General features: G+C 41.8%; 1 protein-coding gene across 2 annotated transcripts in view; it reads left to right on the forward strand.

Annotated features, from left to right (window-relative positions):
- Positions 1-20655, forward strand: part of CRACD (capping protein inhibiting regulator of actin dynamics) — a 186649-nt gene that overhangs the window by 24520 nt on the left and 141474 nt on the right. Inside the window, exon 2 of one of the 2 annotated variants that reach the window (XM_075859937.1) lies at positions 18876-19010. The exons of the other annotated variant lie outside the window; for it this stretch is intronic. The gene's annotated coding sequence lies outside the window, so the exon portion shown is untranslated. The remainder of the gene's footprint in view (positions 1-18875; positions 19011-20655) is intronic. 2 annotated transcript variants of the gene reach the window in all.

A 20655-nucleotide genomic window follows, 5' to 3' on the forward strand; every position in this document is an offset into this window, starting at 1 on the left:
ATGTTGCGGAAAATGCGCAGTATTTACGCCACGTGTGGACTAGCCCTTATTGTAATAATATGTTTACCTACATACATTTTCAGACTATGACTAGAATTATTTATATCTCTTGAGAATGCTCGGCTAGAATTTTCCTGCCAGCAGCCCTTCCCCCAGTATGTAACCATGTCCTAAAAGGGCTTTAGAAAAACAACTGGGTACAGTTTTAAGGTTGTTCTCTATAAAGAGGGTCCACTGTTTAGCATCCTCTTCTATTTTTGAGAGTGGTGAACAGCTTCTAAGGGTGTGTGTAATACCTTATTTCTCCTGCGGTGGTGCTGTACGGAAATTGAACAATTGGTGCTAGGTTCCTCCACACATTATATCTGATTGCTTTGAATCTCAGCAGTGGGATACTGTGTGATCGTGGGGGAGGGGGACTATTCTAACAAACTAATTAAATTTTGTATATAGCATATGTTGTTTGCGGAAGTATGAATTCAGACATTAATATTTACATGTTTATACAGCAGGCAGTATCCCTTGATCTATTGAGGTCAATAAAAGATGTGCTGAGCTGACGTACACAAATCCCAGCACTTAGACCGTGCAGTCTTTATGAGAAATTGAGCTTCAACCATAAGTGACATGTTCACATCTACTTACCTTAAAGGACTGCTCAGCAATGCTGCAGCATCTGCCTGTGCAAACAGATTCATGCTTTGGATGAACAATTTTATTCCAGAAGAATAAATCAATATCTAGACACATTTATTTCACTTAGCTTCTACAGTTCAGCTCTAGTAAAGGGAGCACTCTATTAACTCTTCACCAGCGCCGTCATTTGAGAACAATGTATTTGTCAATGTATATGCGCCTTTTTTTGGGCATTTTACCCGAAAATAGTGTCTAATCTGCTGTGCGACATCTTTATTAACCATTTGCGCAAATATTTGGAGCCATCTACGCCATGCACGTCAGTTTGTAAAAGTGGAGTGAAAAGTGAGGGTGCCTTAGTGCTTGGCCAGGATTTAGACACATTTATGAAATGCAACTTTTTAAAATGTCGTAAATGAGGGAAAAAAAAGTCTCTTCTCCACACAGACTCTGGCGTAGAAAAAAATGGAGTAATATTAGCCGGTGTGAAAGGTAATGACAGTGATGTACGCTTTGACAGATTTACCAAAGGAGACAAATACAGTTCACAACATATGTCAATAAAACAGTCTAACTTTAACTGACACATTGGCTGAAATGACTCCACTTTTGATAAATGTAGGCCAATGTTGAAATGGAATCATCAGATTTATGATGCTGTTCACCAACATTACATCTTAATTCTAAGAAAGTTTTGTTTTGCTTTTATTATGTCCAACCTCTGGAAGGCGAGAGTAAGAAAATACCCGATGCAAATGACAGTCAGTATAATCTTCAAGCCATCAACCATTGGAGTATAATGCAAATTTTATTGAACAAATCTCCTAATGATAACAGCTTCTGTTTTGATGTGAACTGCCTCCCACCCTCATAGATATTTTGCTTGAGGATGCTCCAAAGTTTCTCAATAGGGTTGAGGTCAGGGGAACATGGGGGCCACACCATGAGTTTCTCTCCTTTTATGCCCATAGCAGCCAATGACACAGAGGTATTCTTTGCAGCATGAGATGGTGCATTGTCATGCATGAAGATAATTTTGCTACGGAAGGCACGGTTCTTCTTTTTGTAACACGGAAGAAAGTGGTCAGTCATAAACTCTACGTACTTTGCAGAGGTCATTTTCACACCGTCAGGGACCCTAAAGGGGCCTACCAGCTCTCTCCCCATGATTCCAGCCCAAAACATGACTCCGCCACCTCCTTGCTGACGTTGCAGCCTTGTTGGGACATGGTGGCCATTTACCAACCATCCACTACTCCATCCATCTGGACCATCCAGGGTTGCACGGTACTCATCAGTAAACAATACAGTTTGAAAATTAGTCTTCATGTATTTCTGAGCCCACTGCAACCGTTTCTGCTTGTGAGCATTGTTCAGGGGTGGCTGAATAATAGCTTTATGCACACTTGCAAACCCCTGGAGGATCCTAAACCTTGAGGTTCGCGGGACTCCAGAGGCACCAGCGGCTTCAAATACCTGTTTGCTGCTTTGCAATGGCATTTTAGCAGCAGCTCTCCTAATCCTATTAATTTGTCTGGCAGAAACCTTCCTCATTATGCTTTTATCTGAACGAACCCGTCTGTGCTCTGAATCAGCCACAAATCTTTTCACAGTACGATGATCACGCTTAAGTTTTCTTGAAATATCCAATGTTTTCATACCTTGTCCAAGGTATTGCACTATTTCACGCTTTTCGGCAGCAGAGAAATCCTTTTTCTTTCCCATATTGCTTGAAACCTGTGGCCTGCCTAATAATGTGGAACGTCCTTCTTAAGTAGTTTTCCTTTGATTGGGCACACCTGGCAAACTAATTATCACAGGTGTCTGAGATTGATTACAATGATCCAAAGAGACCTAAGACACAATACCATTCATGAGTTTAATTGAAAAACTAATAATTAAATGTTTATGACACTTAAATCCAATGTGCACAATAATTTGGAACACGGTGTGTATATATATATATATATATATATATATATATATATATTGATGTACATTCATCTTGGTCTGCATTCATTGAACCATTGTGGACGATTTAGGAGTAAATGTACTAATTTCATAACTCAGTATGCATTGTTTTATTTATATATGAGGACATTGTTCTGTTCTTTTTCACGGAAGTGAAAAACGAATGGCACGCTGATGTCATCTGGACGAAAAAAATATTTGAACCTGAGGTCAATCGAAGAAAAACTGTTTCAAAATCGTCACTTTTTCGCAGACTGAACTTAGACCAGTTTAACAATGCTCGTTTGGAAAAGTCTTTGATATTACTACGTGCTTTTGACCTTTCTCTTGTACAATAAAGATATTCAGGCAGTAAAGTTAAGAATATTGGAGAAGATTTACCAATGTATTTATTAAATATTTATTAAAGCTCCCATACCACCAGGCTTCAGAGTCGCTTATCTTGTCTTTCAGCCACTTTTCATTTTAAAAGGGTATTCTTAACAAACCTGGCATATCCACAGGGTAAGCCATAAATGTCTAAAAGTTTCTGGTCCCAGATCTGGGACCTGCACCTTTATCAAGAACGGGTGTCACTTGACCCCTGTTTCACCTGATAAGATGGTCACTTGCTGCCGATTCCAGACTGGCACTAGTGTACAGGGGCCAGTGCTTGGAGATTGGACCCGCATCTATCAGACATTTATGGCATTTCCACAGGATATACCATAAATGTCTAATTTAGGAATAAGCCTTTAGGTATTTTTGCTGTTGTGAACAGCCAATCAGAGAGCGGAGCTATCCCGATGGCCAATCAAATGGTTTATTTTTTTATGTGATAACAGATGATATTGAAAGGCTACCTGCCCATTTTCGTCCTGTCATGCACTATTAGGCAATATTAGGCATAACCCTTAGATATGAATGTACCCAGCAGACAGACTTCTATTGGCACATGATGCTGGAATCTCTGTATTGCCTCTTCTATTGCTGTACGTCATTGTGTCTTTTAGTGTGTAGCTTATTGATGTCTTACTGTTTTAGGTATCCATGTTTGGTTGTTTGCAGGTGATCATATTGCCTCTTGGACAATACCATTCCCCAGCACCCACAATTAGAAACAGATTTCTTTAGAGGACTATTAACAAAGCAGAAGATCTTGTTACAAAGTTCCTATTCACGTGCAGCTATTAAAAATAATTTATAGCTAACAACCATTCATTTATAATGTGCTCAAACACAACATAAATAAAATAAAGCTCAGATATATAATACCAAATGATTGTGACGTTCATAGTTCACAGATAATATTGAATGATAATAGAATCCAACTCAGTGATGCAAAGAGGCGAGTCTTAAGGGCCATTTACACGGGCCGATGATCAGGGGATTGGAGCGCTCGTTTGTCGGCTGATCGCATCTTTCATGCGATCCAAATAATCATGGTTGTCGACAGCATATCTCCGTGTAAACGGGATCTGCTGCCGACAGTGATGCAAACTGGGGACAAATAATCTCGTTCGTCCTCATACCGTACAATTATTGCTCTATGTTAATGGGGCTATATACTCGATCGGCGCACATTTATCAGCAGTAGTGAGAAGAAATGGGATTGCAGCCCTATAGAATTAGTTTGCAGATTTCTCTGAGCTTTTCTGCATGACATAAATTCTCCAGTATTACAACTGTTGTAGAGAAATAGTATCATACTGAGACAACATTGGTACTGTTTTAAGGTAATGAGTCCATAATCATTGCTTATGTAGGGCCAAATTAAACTCATATAGCACCCTTGGCAAAACACAATACGGAAGATTTAATAAAAAGTGTCTAGAAAAGGAAGCATGGCTTAGCAGAGAAGGGATGTGGCTTAAAATACGCCAAATGAAAACGAAGTCAACCAATAATTGGTATAAGAAAGAGGAGCATCCAGCAATATGCGACAAATTAATCATACAGCATGCACCGCTGTGATAAATGTGGCGTATCTTCAGACTCCATGGTCTAAGTTTATGCTGTTTAAATCTTACACAGCTATGTTACTCTGTTCCAATGTTTGTGTTATTCTACCTGGACTGGGGTAACTTGGGCCCACCTGATGAATTTTTTTTTTTTTCAAATATATTTTTATTCAAAGTCAGAACAGTTACAAGTATGCGGTGTGTGTCACACATACAATAATAAGTACATCATATAACAATGTGTTCTAACTCCAAAATTATTTTTCCCTTTTACTTGTCATCATCAAGTTACAAGGCAATTAATAAGGCAAAACAAAGCCAAACATCCCCTTCCCTCCCCCCAACTCTCCTCCATCTCGGTGAGCATTTTCTTAACTAGCCAGTAACATGCCTAGCGTGCCCTGGATACTCTGTGAACTATACCATGATGTGTGTCGAAATGTGCGCATGAACACCCCTATCTCTGCTGTGGAATAATGTTGTTCAATGAATGTACGCCAAGTTTTAAAAAATTGTTCTGTAGACCTTTCTTTGTGTCTTTCTAGGTCAGTTTTATCATATCCCAATAAAGTTTTGAGAGTAATCACGACCTCCGCAATTTCCGGGACCGATGCCTGTAACCAGTGACGCAAGATGCACTTCTTGATAGCCAATAATGCCATATGTATTCCTTTCCGGGCTACTAGAGGTGATCCCCCCCCATCTGGATCCAAGGGGATATAGTGAAACAACACTGCCTGTGGGTTTGCGTGCACCTCTTCCCCCCAGGTGTCTTTAATAAATTGTAGAGCAAGGTCCCAAAACGTCCGAATTTGTGGGCACAACCACATCCCGTGAAGTAAATTAGCTTTGTGTAAGTCGCATTTAGGACAACTACGCAGATAGTGTGCTGGAGCGTCCCTATAGGATAAATTAAAGGCGTACGTCGCTCTGTGCATAAGCCGAAAGTGCATCTCACGCCACTGTTCATTTATCATGACCTTCTTCACCCTTTCCCACCCTTCCCGAATTTTGCTGGAGAGTTCTGGATCCTCCAGCTCCACTTCCCAAGTTCGAAAGCAGGAGGTGCTAAAGGAATCAAGGTGAACATTCCGAAGTTTACCATATAAACTTGCAAGACTTCTTCCCATACCGCCCTGCGGCACCATCCCATCAAATGCTCCCCGCATCTCCACTACATCAATATTGCAGACTTTGGTTTTACATAACTCTGTTACTTGAGCATATTGCAGATACTGATTTCCCCTCAAATTATATTTGCTAGAGTAAGCCATCTTCCCTCTTCAACATTCATGAGTTGGCCCAGGACATTGATCCCTTCAGATCCCCACTTCGAAAATAATTTATTCTGGCTCCCCTGTGGGAACATGGGGTTATCCCACAACGGCCAGAATTTAGAAAGACCATACGGAAGGCCGAAAAGCTTCCGCACCGCCTTCCAGGCGCCTATTGTATCTCTCAGCAGCAGACTTGACTTAACATTATTAGGCAGCTGAGCATAGGGCAGGTGTAACAGGGCCGGCAACGGAACCGATCCAGCCAAATCCTGTTCCAGCTGAACATTGGAGTACAAATTAGTGTTTGTAATGTATCCAATCACCTATGTGCCTACAGATGGCCGCTAAATTGTAATATCGAATAAGTGGTAACTGTATGCCTCCATCAACTTTGGGCAGTGCCAACTTTTTATATGCAATCCTAGGTCTTTTCTTCTGCCACAAGAATTGTAGAAATGCGGTCTGTAATTTTTGGTTATCTAGGTGCTTGATCAATATGGGTATGGTTTGCATTGGATATAGCAGACGAGCAAAGCTTATCATTTTTAAAAGAGCAGCTCTCCCAAACAATGACAACGGCAGTGACGCCCATCGGTTTAGTTCCTTATGAATTTTTTTCAAGCAAGGGTGAATAATTGAGTTTATAAAGGGAAGAGGGAAATTTGCCTATTTTAATCCCCAGGTATGTGATATAAGATCTGGCTATTTCCACCGTACCCTGCAATGGTGGTCTTGCCCCTGATTCCTTCAAGTAAAGTAATTGACTATTTTGCGCATTGACTTTATAGCCTGAGAATGACCCAAAGTATCGTAGCTTCTCCAGCACCCCCCCCCCCAGATGATCCCCAGGCGATCTTAGAAATAGCAAAAGATCGTCAGCAAAGCATGTCAGTTTAATCTCCTGACTGCCGACCATTATCCCTTCAAAATCCCTGGAAGAACAAAAGATGTCTCGCCAGCGGTTCCAAAGCCAAGTCAAACAACAATGGAGACAGGGGGCAGCCCTGCCTTGTTCCCTTCTGTAAATGGATCGGTGCTGAAAGAAAACCTGTAGTGAACACCCTAGCTAGAGGTTCTGAATATAACGCTTCCAGGTAATTCCTAAACAATCCTTGTATCCCAAATCTGTCTAGAACTAACCTCAGCCAATCCCAGTGAACATTATCAAAGGCCTTTTCGGCATCTAACGTTAAAAGTGCTGGCGAATCGTATCCCTCCATGCTAGTAGTCCTCATTACGTCTTGTACCGCCAAAACCGTGCGTATGTTTTTGACCGCCGACCTCCCCTTAACGAAACCCACCTGGTGTGGCCCAATCAAATCCGGGAGAAACATGGCCAACCTGTTGGCCAATATCTTCGACAATATTTTAACATCCTGATTTATCAAAGAGATTGGGCGATAGGAACCCGGGTTAGTCGGATCTTTCCCTTCCTTGTACAATACTTTGATATAAGCTACATTGCCCGATTTCAGGAATTCCTTATTTAAAAGCATACGATTATACACCGGCAATAAAATGGGCGTGACTTCCTCCCTCATAAGCTTGTAAAAGTCGCTAGAAAACCCATCTGGCCCTGGCGCTTTGTTATTCGTCAATGATTTAATGGTTGATATGATCTCTTGTTCCGTGATCAAAGCATTTAACGATTCTCTATCAGAGTCCGAGAGAGATGGTATCGTTAAAGAGTCCAGAAACTCCCTCCCTTCAGTCCTCTCCGAAGTATCCTGTGCATATAGCGCAGTGTAATAATCTCCCAGTATATCATTGACGATCTTTGGATCTTTCTGTAATTCCCCGTTCCCATCTCTCAACCCCCCTATGTGAGTCGGGCGAAATTGTCCTTTCGCCATTTTGGCCAGTAGGGAGCCTGTTTTATTACCATACCTAAAGAAATGCGCGGTTGTTTGCTCTCTCTGGAACCTTTCCTTTTTATCTAGCCACATTTCAAACTCTGCCTTAGCAGTAAGCCAGTCACCCCTAAGTGCTAGTGTGGAGTTTGCCAAGTACGCTGTGTATTTCATGCGAAGATTTCTACTAGACTCGTTATAAAGCTTGTTGATTTTTCGTTTAAGCGACGCCACAAAAGAAATGATCCTCCCCCTCAGCACTGCCTTGGCTGTGTCCCAAAACAAATGGCTGTCCTCTTTATGAGCTTGATTTTCCTGACTATATTCCAATAACCACCCCTTCAAACATGATTGAAAGGATTCATCAGTTGCCAAAAACGAAGGAAATTTCCACAAGATATCCGACCCCCTTTTAAATGTATCTGCCAAAATCAGAGAAACCGGTGAATGGTCTGAAATCACCAAGTCCTCTATTCGAGCACTAAGGATCCTAGGGAGGAGCACCGGAGAAGCCATAAAGTAGTCAATACGCGACCATGCGGTATGCGCATGGGAAAGGTGAGTGAATTCTCTACCTAATGGAAATTGTGTTCTCCATACATCTACCATGCCCGTGGAAGACAGTAATGGGGCCAAGACTTTATCGTGTGTTCTTTCAACCAGTACCCTACCATCTCCCCTTCGCCTGTCCTCTCTTGTGCATAAGACTGAGTTAAGGTCCCCTCGAAACAGAGGTTCTTTATCCGCTAAAAGTTTTCCTTCCAATAATTGAAAAAAGACCCGATTGTCGTCATTCGGTGCATATATACAGTACAAACTCATTCTCCCCATTGCGCCCTCTAAGATCACATGCAAATATCTGCCCCCCTCATCCTGCTCAGAAGTAATCACAGAACATTCAATTCTTTTGTGTATGAGGAGTAAGACGCCCGCCTTGCCATTGACTGCTGGAGAACCCATTACTGTGCCCACCCATAATTTGCACATTCTCTGGAAATCACGTTCCAGCAGATGGGTTTCCTGCAGAATCGCTATATCCGCTTTCAGCTTTTTCAGGTGGCGAAGGACCATCATGCGTTTATGTGGGGACTGCAGTCCCTTCACATTCCATGTTATTACTTTAGGCATCTCACAGTAATGGCAAAGCAGACCTCATCCACCGAGACAGTTTCCCCCCTCCTCCCCCCTCCCTAAACATATAACAGAATTGAAACCCCAACAACAGATCATTACTAGTTTCAGACTTCTCTTTTTTCGCACATTTTAGCGTGGAATCTCTGTACATTCCACCACTAGAAACTCCTTGGTATCCCATGAACCCCCTGTATATCAGGAAAGTGCCGACAAAACCTTACACTCCCACCCGACTCCATCCAAAAATTTCCTCAAGCCTCACTTCAGCTGCGCCATCCCCTGCCATTAACATCAGTAAACTGCATCCTCCGATGCACCGATAGGTATAACAATTGTGCCTCAAACAATGTGAAACTTAAAATAACATGAGTCTCCTTCCATCACCGTCTGGACATCTCCCTTCAGTCCGGAGAAGAAGAGGTGAGACCCCTCCTGGTACTCCTGTTTCTGGAACGTCCCCTGCGAGGCAGTCCATCCCTGTATGTCTGGCTATCTCCATTGTTGTCTTTGGACAAGCTTTCCACAAATTTAGCCGCCTCCTCTGGAGAAGAAAACGATTCCACCCCACCACCGGGCTCGAAGATCTTGAGAATGGCGGGAAACATCAAAGAGAACCGAATGCGTTTCTGGACCAGTAGAGAGCACACCGTGCTGAAAGCACGCTGCTTGCGTGTAACCTCAGCCGAGTAATCTCCGAACATTAAGATTCTGTTGCCTCGCACTCTCACTTGTGCCGAGGACCTTCGGTAGGCCTGTAACACATTTGTTTTATCCACATAGTCCAGGTACTTCACAATAACTGGTCGCGGTCTTGCTGGGGCGCCATCTTGGGTAACACTTCGCATCGGTCCCACTCTATGAGCTCTCTCCGCTCTCAGCGGGGCTGGCAAGCCCAGCGCCTGAGGCAATTCCACCGCACACAACTTTAGTAGCTGGCCTGCTGGTATAGACTCTGGGAGCCCAATAATGTGTAGATTGCTCCTTGTCGAGCGATTCTCCAGGTCATCTACTTTATCAACCAGCTGTAAATTGGAAGCTATCACCTTCTTCACCTCCTCCTGTGTTCCCGCTAGCTCATCCTCTAATAAACTGAGACGTTGCTCCAAATCGTTAATTCGTTCCGTCTGAGCTGAAACATCCGACTGTATTTGATGTAATAATTTCGACACCGTCGCCTCCAAAGAAGCTGTAATATCTGAGGCTATAAGTTTGGCTACTTCTGTGGCCAAGGCTCGACATGAAATGTCCATATTGTGAAGCATAGTATCAGGCTCACCTTCTTCCACTGCTGGCTACACCAGAGGAGGTTGTGATGCCGAGTGCGAGCTCGTACTCCTCATGTTCCTGGCCGGCTCAGGCGCCATTTTCCCCAGCGGCAGCATGTCTTCAGTCTGCAGGGCCTGTGAATTTAATCCTAGGGTCCCGGTTTTCACCAGGAATCTCTCCATACGCCGGAGAGAAGCCTGTACGTAGGGTTGTCGGCCAACAGCCTCAGGTCAGGTATCAAAGCCTCGGGACCCCGGTTTTTGAGTCGGGTTAACGGAGCTCTCTTTACTCGCGTCTACTCATGTGCGCGCCGGAACCGGAAGTCACCTGATGAATTTTATTTTCATGCAGCTATATTTATATGTCTGAATATCTGAATGAACAATACATAAAAAGTCAATAGACTTTATGGCAAGAGATCTGCCCCAAAGTCACCTCCGAATGAGCTTGTCTTCAGCTGGAATTTGTGGACTTGTTGTGGCTGGGCCCCATTATTGTGTCAGAGGATCCTATGGTTCTCTGATCATTGCCACAAGGCCATTCAAATACAGCCTGAGGCCCCATGCAGCACAAGACTATAGAATTCTTCCGTAATTGCGGTCCGTAATTACAGACTCATTCACTTCTATTGACCACGGACACCTTCCCTTATATTTACGGGAAGGTGTCCGTGCCGTAGAAAGGCTCCGAAAAAGATAGGACATGTTCTATTTTTTCCTTTTTACGCAACGTGCTTCCATACATTATAATCACGGACAGTGATTACGGGCACGGTCGTGTGCACGGGGCCTAAGGGCGTAGTCTCATGTGGCAAATTTTTGCAGAAAATTCTGTGACTGAAATTCAGTTCCATTCATCTGAGGTGTCTGCAGCAGGTGCATGGATTTCTGCAACAAAATCTGCCGCGTGTGACTGCACCCTTATATGTCCTCATCTTCTAACGCCACAAACACGTTGCAGTAGAGCCTATAGGAAATCAGCTGAGGGGTCAGATTTTACATATGTTTCCAAATTGTACAATAATCTTCCTTTAGGGAGCCTGTACACACAGCAGCCGTGCTGCAGAACTGCACATGGTTCTACCGCAATATTCCCTGGTTTTTCAATAGTTTTTTTTGCCTGCACGGCTTGTACAGGCAGAGCACATTGACAAAATTATACCTTACCTGTACAAGCCACATAGCCCAAAACCGCATTGCAAAACCACTACAATTTTAACCATTTGCGTATTTGCTGTGTGGTTCTTGCTCGCATGGCACATTACCACAGTAAGGGCACCCTAACACTGGGATTAATTGTCAGGAATACCTGAATGTATCAAAAAATTAGGGTGACTCTGCATTGCTCTCAAAGAACCATTGGGGGTTGGTGACTTGTGCCTTTCACATCTATTTTGGTCTTCATACAGGTGATAATTTGAAGACAATAATAATTTCAATAACTGCAGCATTTACATAGCAGTGCTGATCTGGACTTCCATTACAATGCCGTGCAGCAGGGTGCAAACATGCTCAAAAATTGTGTATTGAATATTTCTCCAGGATATGCAGCATGTGGTCACCAGTCAATTATTTCTTTTTTTAGGCAAAGCTGTATTGTATATAGGCCGGCGATGATTTAACCCAATGCATAGTTTGTTCTCCGGTATTAAAAGACACAATTATTTCAGGATGTAGAAATCAATAACTCCTACAATAACAATAATAACAACAGTGGCATAACTTCAGCTTTTACCACCCACTAACAGAAAATCCTGATTCTACATCTCCACATTTACCGTGTTTGCATTTGCTTTACAAAGTCACCAACAGCTTAATGTATTTTGGGACTTTCTATTTGTTTTCTAGAAATTCTGGAGAATGTTAAACTGTGTTTTATTGTATCAACAATCAATGTCCTTGAGGTCAAGTCCACTTTGAATTTCGCTTTATATAAAGGTATATCCCACATAGCCCCCCCCCCCTCTATTAGCCGGAGCGGAGAACTGCTGCAAACAATAATGTCTGCCATGAAAGACTCAATGTGACTTTGTTTTACGTAGTTGCTCAGTAATTTGAACATTTTTGCTACATTGGCCGCTACAGCTACCTGTAGCTTCCCCTTGCGATCTCAGCTGCCACATCTGTAACAAACAGCCGATCATCAGCAAGTCCTCACAGAAAAGTACTTTAAGCCGCTATGAAATGCAAGACTGAGAAAATGGGACCAAAGATAGTGAGAACCACCATAGCCTGGTATTTTAAGCTCTTATAGTGGTTGCAATTCTTCCTCCCCTACCGAGGCATGAATTCACTACAATACCACCTACAATGGTCACATGAGCTTTAGAAGTGGACTTCTATGTAGGGCACTATCTACAGAGTCTCTATGGGATCACTATCTACAGGGGGCTATGGGGGCACTATCTTTAGGGGCACGGTGTGTGTGTGTGTGTGTGTGTGTGTGTGTGTGTGTGTGTGTGGGACACAGTGTATGGTACTATTATAATCAGTGACACAGTGTATGGTGCTAGGTTAGGGGCATTGAGCATTTTATCGTCGTTTATAGGTGCAGAAATGTTTTAAAAGTGAGAAGCTGAAGACATCTGAGTGAAACACTGTAGAAAAGGGTTGTGGCCGGGAGAAGTCATCATAGAGGTCTAGACCGGATGGAGAAGAAAAGAGAAAAAGAACTGGAATTTGGGACATCACCAGTGAGTCACTTAATGTAAATGTTTATCCTGCCTCTAATCAGTACTGTAGTCACTGTATGATCTACAGCGAGGTGATGGGTGGTTTAATTATGATATGATTTTTTTTTGTGTGAAACAGCAACTCCCAACATATCCTTACGATTGTTCGGGCCATGCTGGAAGCTGAAGTTTTACGCCGTACAAACCTGTACGGCAGGGGTTGCACTAAATTGAGCTGTATTTGTGCTTGTGCTGTATATATGTACTGAGCTTTGTTCTGGTGCTGTATATATGTACTGAGCTTTGTTATGGTGCTGTATATATGTATGAGCTTTGTTCTGGTGTTGTATTTATATACTGAGCTTTGTTTTGGTGCTGTATATATGTATGAGCTTTGTTCTGGTGCTGTATATATGTATGAGCTTGGTTCTGGTGCTGTATATATGTATGAGCTTGGTTCTGGTGTTGTATTTATGTACTGAGCTTGGTTTTGGTGCTGTATACATGTACTGAGCTTGGTTCTGGTGTTGTATTTATATACTGAGCTTTGTTCTGGGTCTGTATATATGTATTGAGCTTTGTAGCTTTGTTCTGGTGCTGTATATATGTACTCAGCTTTGTTCTGGTGCTGTATTTATGTATGAGTTTCGTTCTAATGCTGTATATATGCACTGAGCTTGGGTCAGGTGTTGCATATATGTACTGAGCTTTGTTCTGGTGTTGTATTTATGTACTGAGCTTGGTTTTGGTGCTGTATATATGTACTGAGCTTGGGTCAGGTGTTATATATATGTACTGAGCTTTGTTCTGGTGTTGTATTTATGTACTGAGCTTTGTTCTGGTGCTGTATATATGTATTGAGCTTTGTTCTGGTGCTGTATATATGTACTGAGATTGGGTCTGGTTTTGTGTATATACAGTGAAGGAAATAAGTATTTGATCCCTGGACATCTGTAAATCATTAAGATTTTGAGGCTGTCGCTTGGCAACTCGGATCTTCAGCTCCCTCCATAAGTTTTCGATGGGATTAAGGTCTGGAGACTGGCTAGGCCACTTCATGACCTTAATGTGCTTCTTTTTGAGCCACTACTTTGTTGCCTTGGCTGTATGTTTCGGGTCATTGTCGTGCTGGAAGACCCAGCCACGAGCCATTTTTAATGTCCTGGTGGAGGGAAGGAGGTTGTCACTCAGGATTTGACGGTACATGGCTCCATCCATTCTCCCATTAATGCGGTGAAGTAGTCCTGTGCCCTTAGCAGAGAAACACCCCCAAAACATAATGTTTCCACCTCCATGCTTGACAGTGGGGACGGTGTTCTTTGGGTCATAGGCAGCATTTCTCTTCCTCCAAACAAGGCGAGTAGAGTTAATGCCAAAGAGCTCAATTTTAGTCTCATCTGACCACAGCACCTTCTCCCAATCACTCTCAGAATCATCCAGATGTTCATTTGCAAACTTCAGACGGGCCTGTACATGTGCCTTCTTGAGCAGGGGGACCTTGCGGGCACTGCAGGATTTTAATCCATTACGGCGTAATGTGTTACCAATGGTTTTCTTGGTGACTGTGGTCCCAGCTGCCTTGAGATCATTAACAAGTTCCCCCCGTATAGTTTTCGGCTAAGCTCTCATCTTCCTCAGGATCAAGGATACCCCACGAGGTGAGATTTTGCATGGAGCCCCAGATCTATGTCGATTGACAGTCATTTTGTATGTCTTCCATTTTCTTACTATTGCACCAACAGTTGTCTCCTTCTCACCCAGCGTTTTACTTATGGTTTTGTAGCCCATTCCAGCCTTGTGCAGGTCTATGATCTTGTCCCTGACATCCTTAGAAAGCTCTTTGGTCTTGCCCATGTTGTAGAGGTTAGAGTCAGACTGATTAATTGAGTCTGTGGACAGGAGTCTTTTATACAGGTGACCATGTAAGACAGCTGTCTTTAATGCAGGCACCAAGTTGATTTGGAGCGTGTAACTGGTCTGGAGGAGGCTGAACTCTTAACGGTTGGTAGGGGATCAAATACTTATTTCTCTGTGCACAATGCAAATAAATATATATAATTTTGACAATGTGATTTTCTTTTTATATATATATACATATATATATATATATATATATATATATATATATATATATATATATATATATTATCTATCTCTCACTGGTAAAATTAACCTAGCCTAAAAATTCTAGACTGTTCATGTCTTTGACAGGGGGCAAACTTACAAAATCAGCAAGGGATCAAATACTTATTTCCTTCACTGTATATATATATATATATAAACTGAGCTTTGTTCTGGTGTTGTATTTATGTACTGAGCTTGGTTGGGGTACTGTATATATGTTTTGAACTTTGTTTTGATGCTGTAATTATATAGGATATATTGATAATAACAAAATTGCAGGGCAGATGGAGTTGTTTTCAATTCATTGTATATTTAATGGGAACCTGTCTAGTAGTTTTAACCCCTTGAACCGCCACCATGCGGTAATAAATGACCTGAGAATATTTCCAAATGTATATATTTTTTTCAGATGCAGCAAAATCCATGAAATCAACTTTTAAAACGGCACACGCTATATTCAAATTACTCTTTAAAGGTTCATGTGGCGGTGCCGCCATCCTGAGGAGTCACATCATCCTGCCTCCAAACCCACCTTTCCATACTTGATTGACATCCGCCTGGCTGATACAACTTTCCCGAATGTGCCATTGCTTTGTACTACTTGAGCTCGCACTGTGCAGCGAGGTGTACTCTGCACGTCTTCATCGCTGCACATACCAGGGGAGTAGAAGGCAACGGCGCATCCGCAAGAGTTTGAGGATGCTGGTAGTGATGTAGAACAGCCAGGGGGATGTCAATCAAAATCTGGGGGGCGCCATTTCAATTTTCACCTCAGGCAGTAGAAAAGCTAGAATCGGCCATGCATGTATCACCTACCTAAACATTGTTGCAGACCAAGTACAACCCATTCATTGCAGTGGTATTCCCTAATGGCAGCAACCTCTTTCAGCAGGATAATGCCACACAGCCCCCCCTGCACTGCAAAAAATTGTTCAGGAATGGCATGAGGAACATGACAAAGAGTTTAAGGTGTTGACTTGACCTCCAAATGCCCCAGATCCGAATACGATTGAGCATCTGTAGGATGTGCTGGAAAAATAGTCTTATTCCTGCAGGACCCACCTCGCAACTTACAGGACTTAAAGGATCTGCAGCTACTATATTGGTGCCAGATACTAAAGGACACCTTCAGAGGTCTTGTGGAATCAATGCCTCAACGGGTCAGAGCTGTTTTGGCAGCTCGAGGAGGACTTACACACTATTAGGCATGTGGTATCAATGTTATGGCTGAATGGTGTATTAGTCACTGTATATTATAGATCACAATTTAAAGTGTCTAATAATGATTCCAAACCTGATGCTGAGACGTCTAGTGAATCTATAATTCAGTCAATGTGACGCACTAGTATTAATTAAAAAAACAAAAAACAGTTGTAAATGAAAAGTTAACATTTAAGAAGCTATGGGAATTCTTCGTACAGTAATTTGTCCCATTTACAGTTAGTATACAGTTCATGTATAATTCCAACTTCATACTTTAAATTTCATTTACATTTCCCTAATTAGGCAGGCATCCTTATGGGAAAAAATGTACAGCAGTTGAAATTGTGGAAACTATAATATTACTGTTTTGTGTCCCTGTAAAGTCACGAGACCGACTTTAAGGCTGTATTAGAGCTGCTGTTCACCCACCTACGATAATGCGCAATGCCACACTTGTAAAACCACTACACATACATACTGTATATGTATATTGGTGCCTAGAAGTACCTAAATAGTAATTTGATATTTGATATTTGATCAGTAGTTCCAAATATCCACCATGCTCTTCACTTAGAATGATAAATGCATGGTAACAATCACATTCTTTAACTATTAGGGTATGTTTTTGCCCCGAATTACATCTGAAAATAGTGCCTCAATAGCGTTGACAAACATCTGCCCATTGAAAGCAATGGGCAGACGTTTGTCTGTTCACACCAGGCGTAATTTACGCGCCGCTATCAAAAGACGGCGCGTAAATAGACGCCCGCGTCAAAGAAGTGACCTGTCACTTCTTTGGCCGTAATTGGAGCCGTTATTCATTGACTCCAATGACTAGCAGCGCTAATTACGGCCGTAATGGACGCGGCGTTCAAGCGCCTGCACATGCCGTTACGGCTGAAATTACGGGGATGTTTCAGCCTGAAAACATCCCCGTAATTTCAGCCGTAACGGACGCCCTCGTGTGAATATACCCTTAGGGTATGTTCACACGCTGAGGCAAAAACGTCTGAAAATACGGAGCTGTTTTCAAGGGAAAACAGCACCTGATTTTCAGACGGTTTTTGAGCAACTCACGTTTTTCGCGCCGTTTTCGCGCCGTTTTTTCGGCCATTTTTTTAGCTGTTTTCAATAGAGCCAATGAGAAAACGGCTCCAAAAACGTCCCAAGAAGTGTCCTGCACTTCTTTTGACGAGGCTGTAATTTTACGCGTCGTCTTTTGACAGCTGTCAAACGACGACACGTAAATGACAGGTCGTCTGCACGATACGTCGGCAAACCCATTCAAATGAATGGGCAGATGTTTGCCGACGTATTGTAGCCCTATTTTCAGACGTAAAACGAGGCATAATACGCCTCGTTTACGTCTGAAAATAGGTCGTGTGAACCCAGCCTTATGGTTATATATGTAAATGTCTGCAGGTTGTCATAGCTCCTCCTCTGTCTATTGACATCTGTTTCAGCTTTTTTCCATCAGTTATTTTTTGGTAGATAAATGTGGTTTTACACTGGCGGATGTCCTGGCTCGTAACAAGTGCCGATCGATGATATAGCATGTTGATCAGCACTCGATTAACTCCATTTTCATGGAGCTGCGCTCGAAATGTATAGGTAATACGATACTATGTCCTCATACGTTTGCATCTTGTCGGCAACACATCCCCTGTTTACACGGGGAGATGTGCTGCCGACAAGCAACCATTTTTTTTATCTGCATAAAAGATGCAATCAGCCGATCATCAGCTGATCGCTGCCCCGTTTACAGGGCCCATGTAAAAGGGCCTTAAGAGTGCAATGGCTGCCAGACTGCACAATATGCTTGTTCGGCCAATATGCAAATGGATGGCATAAAGTAGATTTATATCAAATTGTTTATGAATCTGCAAAGTGGACCAGTGGATGCTAATAACTTGAAAGATAGATCACTACTAGTCTATACATTTACATTTATATTTTTCAACCCATTATTATGGCTTTCCAAAGAATTCCGTAAATGGAAATGTATCACTCTTGTGTGTCATATCCCTATCCTGCTGCCAATGCTTTTCTTTTCATTATTATTATGCCCTCTAAATGTGAATATGGCTTATCTGTAATACCAGACACAGCCAGTGGAAAAGAGTGGCACTGTTTCTGGAAAAAAGCCGCTATGTTTTGCATATCTCATACAAGCCCTTTAGCTTCTGCATCCATATAAAGGTAGTAAATGTGTAAAAATATTTTTTGGAAGATGATGTAACATTAGCTTCAATGCGTGATAGATATTGGGGCAGATTCTTTAATTCTGTGCTAAATTTAGACAGTTTAAAACTAGAACATAAAAAGACAGAAACTGCTATGATACATTTGGTGCATCTTGTTAGACACTTTTCTCTTCTTCACACCACCTATTCCATGACGTATTTTACATCAATATTTTGCAACAAAAAAATGGAGCACGACATTAATCAATCTGTCGTATTTTACTTCTCCTTTTAGCCACTTCACTTTTTCTGGACACTTTTCAAAACTGTAGAGAAAGGTAGAAAATGTGTATAAAACACGTAATAGATTTGGTGCACGTCATGTGCGCCACTTTTTTGGCAGAATTTGTGCAAGAATTCTCTTTCGCTTAGTAAATCTTTCCCAAAGCGTTTGAATCTTTTAGGGATCGTAATTAAAACTTTTTTATGGAAATCTGGTTACATAATATAAGTTGGTTTATTTCAAGAAATGACTAATGCTTCTCTGTTGTAGATTTTACTGTACTGTGAGAATCATACAGCAGGAGGACTAGTGACTAATCCCCTGTTTATTTATCTAGATCATTTAAAGGGATGTGATGTGGATCACTCCTTGCAATCAACAGATATGTGTCCTGCAATATAACGGAACCCCTGCCAGTGGAAACGCAGCACGTGGCTGACTTCCGACTATTTTTTAAGGCTTTTATTCTGTGGTAAGTAAATAATTATTACAAGGTTACAAATTGTCAGAAAGGCAGAAAAAATCATAATGTGACTAATAACTTAGTGTTGGTTTAGAAAATCAAAGTTTTCTTCAGTGCCGTCAGGTACTGCGGCTGAACTGTTGATGGCTGTATTTTCACATTAATGCCTAGTTCCAGTATAGATACAAAAACCATGTCTACAAACGTATTATGGCTCTGTGCATGATCGGTATAGGACAGGATCAGAAGATCGCGAGATCAGGAAAGGCTGTCCTAAAGCCATAATAGGCGTGTGTGGTAGAGAGCTTGTACAGATCCGGTATTTAAAGGGAAAGTGTCGCTAGAAAAAATGTTTGTTTTTTTTTAGTTAAACAATTAGTGTATAGGTGATTAAACATTGTTCTAATTTTTTTATTTTTTTTCACGAGTCAGGAAATATTATAAATTAGATTCTAATTTATAATATTTCCCAGCGCTGGTCACTAGATGGAGCAATTCCCAAAATTGCAGCATTGCATGTGGTAAAGCAACCACATTGCTTTATGCTGCAAAATTTGAGAAAACTCACTCGCTCTAGTGAGCTCTCAGAATCCCCCCTCCTTTATCCTAGCTAGTGCCGGGAGAAACGAGGGGATTGAACGGTCAAACCTCCTACACTGTGTGTCGCCATTTTTTGAGCGAACACACAGTGTAGTAGGTTAACATACAGTAGTAAACACACACTAAAACACGAACATACATAGAAATAACTTACCTGCTCCTGCCGCCGCCGCTCCCTCTGGTCCGTCCGCTCCGTCTGCTACCGCACTCCAAGTGCACAAGTCCGGAAGCCGCGACCGGAAGTAGTAATATTACTGTCCGGCCGCGACTTCCGGTCCACAGGAAAATGGCGCCGGACGTCGCACAGTTCAACTTGGACTGTGTGGGAGCGGCGCATGCGCTGTTCCCACGCAGACGGCGTTCAGCATAGTGGATGGAACGGGCCCCGTTCGCATTCACTATGGGACTGTATGTGCCGTATTCCATGTCTGTATGTGTCGTTAATCGACACATACAGAGATGGAAAAAAAAATGAAAAAATAAAAAAAAGTAAAACACAAACACACAAATAAATAAAAAAAAGTTTAATAAAACACTAAAATCAAATTGATCTAAAAATTTTTTTTTTCGTGACACTGGTCCTTTAACCATGTGGGATTTTGGGGCTTGATACTAAAGATGCTAAAAATATATCTCATTTACTTTTGCTCATGGTTTTAAAATATACAGGTCCTTCTCAACGAATTAGAATATCATCAAAAAGTTAATTTATTTCAGTAATTCAATTCAAAAAGTTAAACTCATATATTATATAGATCCATTACACACACAGTGATCTATTTCCAGCATTTTTTTCTTTTAATGTTGAAGATTATGGCTAATAGTTAATGATAATCCAAAATTTAGTATCCCAGAAAATTAGCATATTGTGTAAAAGTTGAAGATTGTGGACTCATGGTGTCACACTCTAATCAGCTAATCAACACAAAACACCTGCAAAGGTTTCCTCAGCCTTTAAATGGTCCAACAGTTCGGTTCAGTAGGCTACATAATCGTGGGGAGGATGCTGACCTGACAGTTGTCCAGAAGACAGTCATTGACATCCTCCACAAGG

This window comes from Rhinoderma darwinii, chromosome 1 (genome assembly GCF_050947455.1).
Source record: "Rhinoderma darwinii isolate aRhiDar2 chromosome 1, aRhiDar2.hap1, whole genome shotgun sequence".
NCBI lineage: Eukaryota > Metazoa > Chordata > Amphibia > Anura > Rhinodermatidae > Rhinoderma > Rhinoderma darwinii.